Raw genomic sequence first — 10581 nt, forward strand, 5'->3', positions numbered from 1 at the left:
GCGGGGCAGTGGGATTCGTTTGGGGTTGATAGAGAGCTATGGGGAGAGAGCGGGGCAGTGGGATTAGTTTGGGCTTGATACAGAGCTATGGGGAGAGAGCGGGACAGTGGGATTAGTTTGTGATTGATACAGGTCTATGGGGAGAGAGCGGGGCAGTGACATTAGTTAGGGGATTGATACAGGACTATGGGGAGCGAGCAGGGCAGTGGGACTAGATTGGGGAGTGATACAGGGCTATGGAGAGAGAGCGGGGCAGTGGGATTAGTTTGGGGATTGATATAGGGCTATGGGGAGAGAGCGGGGCAGAGGGATTAATTTCGGATTGATACAGGACTATGGGAAGAGAGCAGGGCAGTGGGATGAGTTTCGGGATTGATACAGGGCTATGGGCAGAGAGCGGAGCAGTGGGATTAGTTTGGAGAGTGATACAGGGCTATGGGGAGAGAGCGGGGCAGTGGGATTAGTTTGGGGATTGATACAGGGTGATGGGGAGAGAGCGGGGCAGTGGGATAAATTTGGGGATTGAAACAGGACTATGGGGAGAGAGCGGGGCAGTGGGATAAGTTTGGGGATTGATACAGGACTATGGAGAGAGAGCGGGTCAGTGGGATGTGTTTGGGGATTGATACAGGACAATGGGGAGAGAGCGGGGCAGTGGGATTAGTTTGGGGATTGATACAGGACTATGGGTTGAGAACGGGGCAGTGGGATTAGTTTGGGGATTGATAGAGGGCAAGCGGGATAGAGCGGGGCAGTGGGATTAGTTTGGGATTGAAACAGAGCTATGGGGAGAGAGCGGGACAGTGGGATTAGTTTGGGGATTGATACAGGACTATGGGGAGAGAGCGGGGCAGTGGCATAAGTTTGGGGATCGATACAGGACTATGGGGAGCGAGCAGGGCAGTGGGACTAGTTTGGGGAGTGATACACGGCTATGGGGAGAGAGCGGGGTAGTGGGATTAGTTTGGGGATTGATCGAGGGCTATGGGGAGAGACTGGGGCAGTGGGATTAGTTTGGGGTTTGATAGAGGGCTATGGGGAGAGAGCCGGGCAGTGGGATTAGTTTGAGGATTGAGACAGGGCTATGGGGAGAGAGCGGGGCAGTGGGATTAGTTTGGGGATTGATACAGGACTATGGGGAGAGAGCGGGGCAGTGGGGTTAGTTTGAGGATTGATACAGGGCTATCGGGAGAGAGCGGGGTAGTGGGATTAGTTTGGGGATTGATACGGGGCTATGGGGAGACAGCGGGGCAGTGCGATTAGTTTGGGGATTGATACAGGGCTTTGGGGAGAGAGCGGGGCAGTGGGATTAGTTTGGGGATTGATACAGACCTATGGGGGGAGAGCGGGACAGTGGGATTAGTTTGTGATTGATACAGGATTATGGGGAGAGAGCGCGCAGTGGCATTAGTTAGGGGATAGATACAGGACTATGGGGAGCGAGCAGGGCAGTCGGACTAGTTTGGGGAGTGATACAGCGCTATGGGGAGAGGGCGGAGCAGAGAGATTAGTTTGGGATTGATACAGGACTATGGGGAGAGAGCAGGGCAGTGGGATGAGTTTCGGGAATGATACAGGACTATGAGGAGAGAGCACGGCAGTGGGATTAGTTTGGGGATTGATACAGGGCTAAGGGGAGAGAGCGGGGCAGTGGGATTAGTTTGAGGATTCATCGAGGGCTATGGGGAGAGACTGGAGCAGTGGGATTAGTTTGGGGATTGATACAAGGCTATGGGGAGAGAGCGGGGCAGTGGGATTAGTTTGAGGATTCATCGAGGGCTATGGGGAGAGACTGGAGCAGTGGGATTAGTTTGGGGATTGATACAAGGCTATGGGGAGAGAGCGGGGCAGTGGGATTAGTTTGGGGTTTGATACAGGGATATGAGAAGAGAGCGGGGCAGTGGGATTAGTTTGGGGATTGATACAGTACTATGGGGAGAGAGCGGGGCAGTGGGATTAGTTTGGGGATTGATACATGACTATGGGGAGAGAGCGGGGCAGTGGGATTAGTTTGGGGATTGATAGAGGGCTATCGGGAGAGAGCGGGGCAGTGGGATTAGTTTGGGATTGATACAGAGCTATGGGGAGAGAGCGGGACAGTGGGATTAGTTTGGGGACTGATACAGGACTATGGGGAGAGAGCGGGGCAGTGGGATTAGTTTGGGGATTGTTCGAGGGCTATGGGGAGAGAGTGGGGCAGTGGCATTAGTTAGGGGATTGATACAGGACTATGGGGAGCGAGCGGGGCAGTGGGATTAGTTTGGGGAGTGATACAGGGCGATGGGGAGAGAGCGGGGCAGTGGGATTAGTTTGGGGATTGATACAGTGCTATGGGGAGAGAGCGGGGCAGTGGGATTAGTTTGGAAATGATACAGGACTATGTGGAGAGAGCGGGGCAGTGGGATTAGTTTGGGGATTGATACAGGACTATGGGGAGAGAGCACGGCAGTGGGATTAGTTTGGGGATTGATATAGGGCTAAGGGGAGAGAGCGGGGCAGTGGGATTAGTTTGGAGATTGATACACGACTATGAGGAGTGAGCGGGGCAGTGGGATGAGTTTGGGGATTGATAGAGGGCTAGCGGGAGAGAGCGGGGCAGTGGGATTAGTTTGGGATTGAAACAATGCTATGGGGAGAGAGCGGGGCAGTGGCATTCGTTTGGGGATTGATACAGGACTATGGTGAGCGAGCAGGGCAGTGGGACTAGTTTGGGGAGTGATACACGGGTATGGGGAGAGAGCGGGGTAGTGGGATTAGTTTGGGGATTGATCGAGGGCTATGGGGTGAGACTGGGGCAGTGGGATTAGTTTGGGGTTTGATAGAGGGCTATGGGGAGAGACAGGGCAGTGGGATTAGTTTGGGGATTGATACAGGGCTATGGGGAGAGAGCGGAGCAGTGGGATTAGTTGGGGGAGTGACACAGTGCTGTGGGGAGAGAGCGGGGCAGTGGGATTAGTTTGGGATTGATACAGGACTATGGGGAGAGAGCACGGCAGTGGGATTAGTTTGGGGATTGATACAGGGCTAAGGGGAGAGAGCGGGGCAATGGGATTAGTTTGGGGAATCACACAGGACTATGGGGAGAGGGCGGGGTAGTGGGATTAGTTTTGGGATTGATACAGGATTATGTGGAGAGAGCGGGGCAGTGGGATTAGTTTGGTGATTGATACATGGCGATGGGGAGAGAGCGGGGCAGTGGGATTAATTTGGGGATTGATACAGGACTATGGGGAGAGAGCGGGGCAGTGGGATTAGTTTGGGGATTGATACAGGACTATGGGGAGAGAGCGGGGCATGGGATTTGTTTGGGGATTGATGCAGGACTATGGGTTGAGAGCGGGGCAGTGGGATTAGTTTGGGGATTGATAGAGGGCTAGCGGGAGAGAGCGGGGCAGTGGGATTAGTTTGGGATTGAAACAGAGCTATGGGGCGAGAGCGGGACAGTGGGATTAGTTTGGGGATTGATACAGGACTATGGGGAGAGAGCGGGGCAGTGGCATAAGTTTGAGGATCGATACAGGACTATGGGGAACGAGCAGGGCAGTGGGACTAGTTTGGGGAGTGATACACGGCTATGGGGAGAGAGCGGGGTAGTGGGATTAGTTTGGGGATTGATCGAGGGCTATGGGGAGAGACTGGGGCAGTGGGATAAGTTTGGGGTTTGATAGAGGGCTATGGGGAGAGATCGGGGCAGTGGGATTAGTTTGAGGATTGAGACAGTGCTGTGGGGAGAGAGCTGGGCAGTGGGATTAGTTGGGGATTGATACTGGATTATGGGGAGAGAGCGGGGCAGTGGGGTTAGTTTGAAGATTGATACAGGGCTATCGGGAGAGAGCGGGGCAGTGGGATTAGTTTGGGGATTGATACAGGGCTTTGGGGAGAGAGCGGGGCAATGGGATTAGTTTGGGGATTGACACAATGCTATGGGGGGAGAGCGGGACAGTGGGATAAGTTTGTGATTGATACAGGATTATGGGGAGAGAGCGGGGCAGTGGCATTAGTTAGGGGATAGATACAGGACTATGGGGAGCGAGCAGGGCAGTGGGACTAGTTTGGGGAGTGATACAGGGCTATGGGGAGAGGGCGGGGCAGAGAGATTAGTTTGGGAATGATACAGGACTATGGGGAGAGAGCTGGGCAGTGGGATGAGTTTCGGGAATGATACAGGACTATGAGGAGAGAGCACGGCAGTGGGATTAGTTTGGGGATTGATACAGGGCTAAGGGGAGAGAGCGGGGCAGTGGGATTAGTTTGGGGAATCACACAGGACTTTGTGGAGAGGGCGGCGCAGTGGGATTAGTTTTGGGATTGATACAGGACTATGGGGAGAGAGCGGGGCAGTGGGATTAGTTTGGGGATTCATCGAGGGCTATGGAGAGAGACTGGAGCAGTGGGATTAGTTTGGGGATTGATACAAGGCTATGGGGAGAGAGCGGGGCAGTGGGATTAGTTTGAGGTTTGATACAGGGATATGAGAAGAGAGCGGGGCAGTGGGATTAGTTTGGGGATTGATACAGGACTATGGGGAGAGAGCGGGGCAGTGGGATTAGTTTGGGGATTGATACAGGACTATGGGGAGAGAGCGGGGCAGTGGGATTAGTTTGGGGATTGATAGAGGGCTATCGGGAGAGAGCGGGGCAGTGGGATTAGTTTGAGATTGATACAGAGCTATGGGGAGAGAGCGGGACAGTGGGATCAGTTTGGGGACTGATACAGGACTATGGGGAGAGAGCGCGGCAGTGGGATTAGTTTGGGGATTGATCGAGGGCTATGGGGAGAAAGCGGGGCAGTGGGATTAGTTTGGGGATTGATACTGGACTATGGGGAGAGAGCGGGGCAGTGGGATTAGTTTGGGGTTTGATACAGGGATATGAGAAGAGAGCGGGGCAGTGGGATTAGTTTGGGGATTGATACTGGACTATGGGGAGAGAGCGGGGTAAAAGTGGGATTAGTTTGGGGATTGATACAGGACTATGGGGAGAGAGCGGGGCAGTGGGATTAGTTTGGGGATTGATAGACGGCTATCGGGAGAGAGCGGGGCAGTGGGATTAGTTTGGGATTGATACAGAGCTATGGGGAGAGAGCGGGACAGTGGGATTAGTTTGGGGACTGATACAGGACTATGGGGAGAGAGCGGGGCAGTGGGATTAGTTTGAGGATTGATCGAGGGCTATGGGGAGAGGCTGGGGCAGTGGGATTAGTTTGGGGTTTGATAGAGGACTATGGGGAGAGAGCAGGGCAGTGGGATTAGTTTGGGGTTTGATAGAGGGCTATGGGGAGAGACTGTGGCAGTGGGATTAGTTTGGGGATTGATCGAGGGCTATGGGGAGAGACTGGGGCAGTGGGATTCGTTTGGGATTGATACAGAGCTATGGGGAGAGAGCGGGACAGTGGGATTAGTTTGTGATTGACACAGGACTATGGGGAGAGAGCGGGGCAGTGGCATTAGTCAGGGGAATGAAACAGGACTATGGGGAGCGAGCATGGCAGTGGGACTAGTTTGGGGAGTGATACAGGGCTATGGGGAGAGAGCGGGGCAGTGGCATTAGTTTGGGGATTGATACAGTGCTATGGGGAGAGAGCGGGGCAGTGGGATTAGTTTGGTATTGATACAGGACTATGGGGAGAGAGCGGGGCAGTGGGATTAGTTTGGGGATTGATACAGGACTATGGGGAGGGAGCACGGCTGTAGGATTAGTTTGGGGATTGATATAGGGCTAAGAGGAGAGAGCGGGGCAGTGGGATTAGTTTGGGGAATCACACAGGACGATGGGGAGAGAGTGGGGCAGTGGGATTAGTTTGATGATTGATGCAGGACTATGTGTTGAGAGCGGGGCAGTGGGATGTGTTTGGGGATTGATACAGGACTATGGGTAGAGAGCGGGGCAGTGGGATTTGTTTGGGGATTGATGCAGGACTATGGGTTGAGAGCGGGGCAGTGGGATTAGTTTGGGGATTGATAGAGGGCTAGCGGGAGAGAGCGGGGCAGTGGGATTAGTTTGGGATTGAAACAGAGCTATGGGGAGAGAGCGGGACAGTGGGATTAGTTTGGGGATTGATACAGGACTATGGGGAGAGAGCGGGGCAGTGGCATTAGTTTGGGGATTGATACAGGACTATGGGGAACGAGTAGGGCAGTGGGACTAGTTTGGGGAGTGATACACGGCTATGGGGAGAGAGCGGGGTAGTGGGATTAGTTTGGGGATTGATCGAGGGCTATGGGGAGAGACTGGGGCAGTGGGATTAGTTTGGGGTTTGATAGAGGGCTATGGGGAGAGAGCGGGGCAGTGGGATTAGTTTGAGGATTGAGACAGGGCTATGGGGAGAGAGCGGGGCAGTGGGATTAGTTTGGGGATTGATACAAGATTATGGGGAGAGAGCGGGGCTGTGGGGTTAGTTTGAAGATTAATACAGGGCTATCGGGAGAGAGCGGGGCAGTGGGATTAGTTTGGGGATTGATACAGGGCTTTGGGGAGAGAGCGGGGCAATGGGATTACTTTGGGGATTGATACAGAGCTATGGGGGGAGAGCGGGACAGTGGGATAAGTTTGTGATTGATACAGGATTATGGGGAGAGAGCGGGGCAGTGGCATTAGTTAGGGGATAGATACAGGACTATGGGGAGCGAGCAGGGCAGTGGGACTAGTTTGGGGAGTGATACAGTGCTATGGGGAGAGGGCGGGGCAGAGAGATTAGTTTGGGATTGATACAGGACTATGGGGAGAGAGCAGGGCAGTGGGATGAGTTTCGGGAATAATACAGGACTATGAGGAGAGAGCACGGCAGTGGGATTAGTTTGGGGATTGATACAGGGCTAAGGGGAGAGAGCGGGGCAGTGGGATTAGTTTGGGGAATCACACAGGACTTTGTGGAGAGGGCGGCGCAGTGGGATATGTTTTTGGATTGATACAGGACTATGGGGAGAGAGCGGGGCAGTGGGATTAGTTTGGGGATTCATCGAAGGCTATGGAGAGAGACTGGAGCAGTGGGATTAGTTTGGGGATTGATACAAGGCTATGGGGAGAGAGCGGGGCAGTGGGATTAGTTTGAGGTTTGATACAGGGATATGAGAAGAGAGCGGGGCAGTGGGATTAGTTTGGGGATTGATACAGGACTATGGGGAGAGAGCGGGGCAGTGGGATTAGTTTGGGGATTGATACAGGACTATGGGGAGAGAGCGGGGCAGTGGGATTAGTTTGGGAATTGATAGAGGGCTATCGGGAGAGAGCTGGGCAGTGGGATTAGTTTGGGATTGATACAGAGCTATGGGGAGAGAGCGGGACAGTGGGATCAGTTTGGGGACTGATACAGGACTATGGGGAGAGAGCGGGGCAGTGGAACAGTTCGGGGACTGATACAGGACTATGGGGAGAGAGCGGGGCAGTGGGATTAGTTTGGGGATTGATCGAGGGCTATGGGGAGAAAGCGGGGCAGTGGGATTAGTTTGGGGATTGATACTGGACTATGGGGAGAGAGCGGGGCAGTGGGATTAGTTTGGGGTTTGATACAGGGATATGAGAAGAGAGCAGGGCAGTGGGATTAGTTTGGGGATTGATACAGGACTATGGGGAGAGAGCGGGGAAGTGGGATTACTTTGGGGATTGATACAGGACTATGGGGAGAGAGCGGGGCAGTGGGATTAGTTTGGGGATTGATAGACGGCTATCGGGAGAGAGCGGGGCAGTGGGATTAGTTTGGGATTGATACAGAGCTATGGGGAGAGAGCGGGACAGTGGGATTAGTTTGGGGACTGATACAGACTATGGGGAGAGAGCGGGGCAGTGGGATTAGTTTGAGGATTGATCGAGCGCTATGGGGAGAGACTGGGGCAGTGGGATTAATTTGGGGTTTGATAGAGGACTATGGGGAGAGAGCAGGGCAGTGGGATTAGTTTGGGGTTTGAAAGAGGGCTATGGGGAGAGACTGGGGCAGTGGGATTAGTTTGGGGATTGATCGAGGGCTATGGGGGGAGACTTGGGCAGTGGGATTCGTTTGGGATTGATACAGAGCTATGGGGAGAGAGCGGGACAGTGGGATTAGTTTGTGATTGACACAGGACTATGGGGAGAGAGCGGGGCAGTGGCATTAGTTAGGAGATTGAAACACGACTATGGGGAGCGAGCATGGCAGTGGGACTAGTTTGGGGAGTGATACAGGGCTATGGGGAAAAAAACCGGGTAGTGGCATTAGTTTGGGGATTGATACATGCTATGGGGAGAGAGCGGGGCAGTGGGATTAGTTTGGAATTGATACAGGACTATGGGGAGAGAGCGGGGCAGTGGGATTAGTTTGGGGATTGATACAGGACTATGGGGAGGGAGCACGGCAGTGGGATTAGTTTGGGGATTGATATAGGGCTAAGAGGAGAGAGCGGGGCAGTGGGAATAGTTTGGGGAATCACACAGGACTATGGGGAGAGAGCGGGGCAGTGGGATTAGTTTTGGGATTGATACAGGATTATGTGGAGAGAGCGGGGCAGTGGGATTAGTTTGGGGATTGATACATGACTATGGGGAGAGAGCGGGGCAGTGGGATTAGTTTGGAGATTGAAACAGCACTATGGGAGAGAGCGGGGCAGTGGGATGTGTTTGGGGATTGATACAGGACTATGGGGAGAGAGCGGGGCAGTGGGATTTGTTTGGGGATTGATGCAGGACTATGGGTTGAGAGCGGGGCAGTGGGATTAGTTTGGGGATTGATCGAGGGCTATGGGGAGAGACTGGGGCAGTGGGATTAGTTTGGGGTTTGATAGAGGGCTATGGGGAGAGAGCGGGGCAGTGGGATTAGTTTGAGGATTGAGACAGGGCTATGGGGAGAGAGCGGGGCAGTGGGATTAGTTTGGGGATTGATACAGGATTATGGGGAGAGAGCGGGGCAGTGGGGTTAGTTTGAAGATTGATACAGGGCTATCGGGAGAGAGCGGGGCAGTGGGATTAGTTTGGGGATTGATACAGGGCTTTGGGGAGAGAGCGGGGCAATGGGATTAGTTTGGGGATTGATACAGAGCTATGGGGGGAGAGCGGGACAGTGGGATAAGTTTGTGATTGATACAGGATTATGGGGAGAGAGCGGGGCAGTGGCATTAGTTAGGGGATAGATACAGGACTATGGGGAGCGAGCAGGGCAGTGGGACTAGTTTGGGGAGTGATACAGGGCTATGGGGAGAGGGCGGGGCAGAGAGATTAGTTTGGGATTGATACAGGACTATGGGGAGAGAGCAGGGCAGTGGGATGATTTTCGGGAATAATACTGGACTATGAGGAGAGAGCACGGCAGTGGGATTAGTTTGGGGATTGATACAGGGCTAAGGGGAGAGAGCGGGGCAGTGGGATTAGTTTGGGGAATCACACAGGACTTTGTGGAGAGGGCGGCGCATTGGGATTAGTTTTGGGATTGATACAGGACTATGGGGAGAGAGCGGGGCAGTGGGATTAGTTTGGGGATTCATCGAGGGCTATGGAGAGAGACTGGAGCAGTGGGATTAGTTTGGGGATTGATACAGGGATATGAGAAGAGAGCGGGGCAGTGGGATTAGTTTGGGGATTGATACAGGACTATGGGGAGAGAGCGGGGCAGTGGGATTAGTTTGGTGATTGATACAGGACTATGGGGAGAGAGCGGGGCAGTGGGATTAGTTTGGGGATTGATAGAGGGCTATCGGGAGAGAGCGGGGCAGTGGGATTAGTTTGGGATTGATACAGAGCTATGGGGAGAGAGCGGGACAGTGGAATCAGTTTGGGGACTGATACAGGACTATGGGGAGAGAGCGGGGCAGTGGAACAGTTCGGGGACTGATACAGGACTATGGGGAGAGAGCGGGGCAGTGGGATTAGTTTGGGGATTGATCGAGGGCTATGGGGATAAAGCGGGGCAGTGGGATTAGTTTGGGGATTGATACTGGACTATGGGGAGAGAGCGGGGCAGTGGGATTAGTTTGTGGTTTGATACAGGGATATGAGAAGAGAGCGGGGCAGTGGGATTAGTTTGGGGATTGATACAGGACTATGGGGAGAGAGCGGGGAAGTGGGATTAGTTTGGGGATTGATACAGGACTATGGGGAGAGAGCGGGGCAGTGGGATTAGTTTGGGGATTGATAGACGGCTATCGGGAGAGAGCGGGGCAGTGGGATTAGTTTGGGATTGATACAGAGCTATGTGGAGAGAGCGGGACAGTGGGATTAGTTTGGGGACTGATACAGGACTATGGGGAGAGAGCGGGGCAGTGGGATTAGTTTGAGGATTGATCGAGTGCTATGGGGAGAGACTGGGGCAGTGGGATTAGTTTGAGGTTTGATAGAGGACTATGGGGAGAGAGCAGGGCAGTGGGATTAGTTTGGGGTTTGATAGAGGGCTATGGGGAGAGACTGGGGCAGTGGGATTAGTTTGGGGATTGATCGAGGGCTATGGGGAGAGACTGGGGCAGTGGGATTCGTTTGGGATTGATACAGAGCTATGGGGAGAGAGCGGGACAGTGGGATTAGTTTGTGATTGACACAGGACTATGGGGAGAGAGCGGGGCAGTGGCATTAGTTAGGAGATTGAAACAGGACTATGGGGACCGAGCATAGCAGTGGGACTAGT

This window comes from Pristiophorus japonicus, unplaced genomic scaffold (genome assembly GCF_044704955.1).
Source record: "Pristiophorus japonicus isolate sPriJap1 unplaced genomic scaffold, sPriJap1.hap1 HAP1_SCAFFOLD_456, whole genome shotgun sequence".
Taxonomy (NCBI): Eukaryota; Metazoa; Chordata; class Chondrichthyes; family Pristiophoridae; genus Pristiophorus; species Pristiophorus japonicus.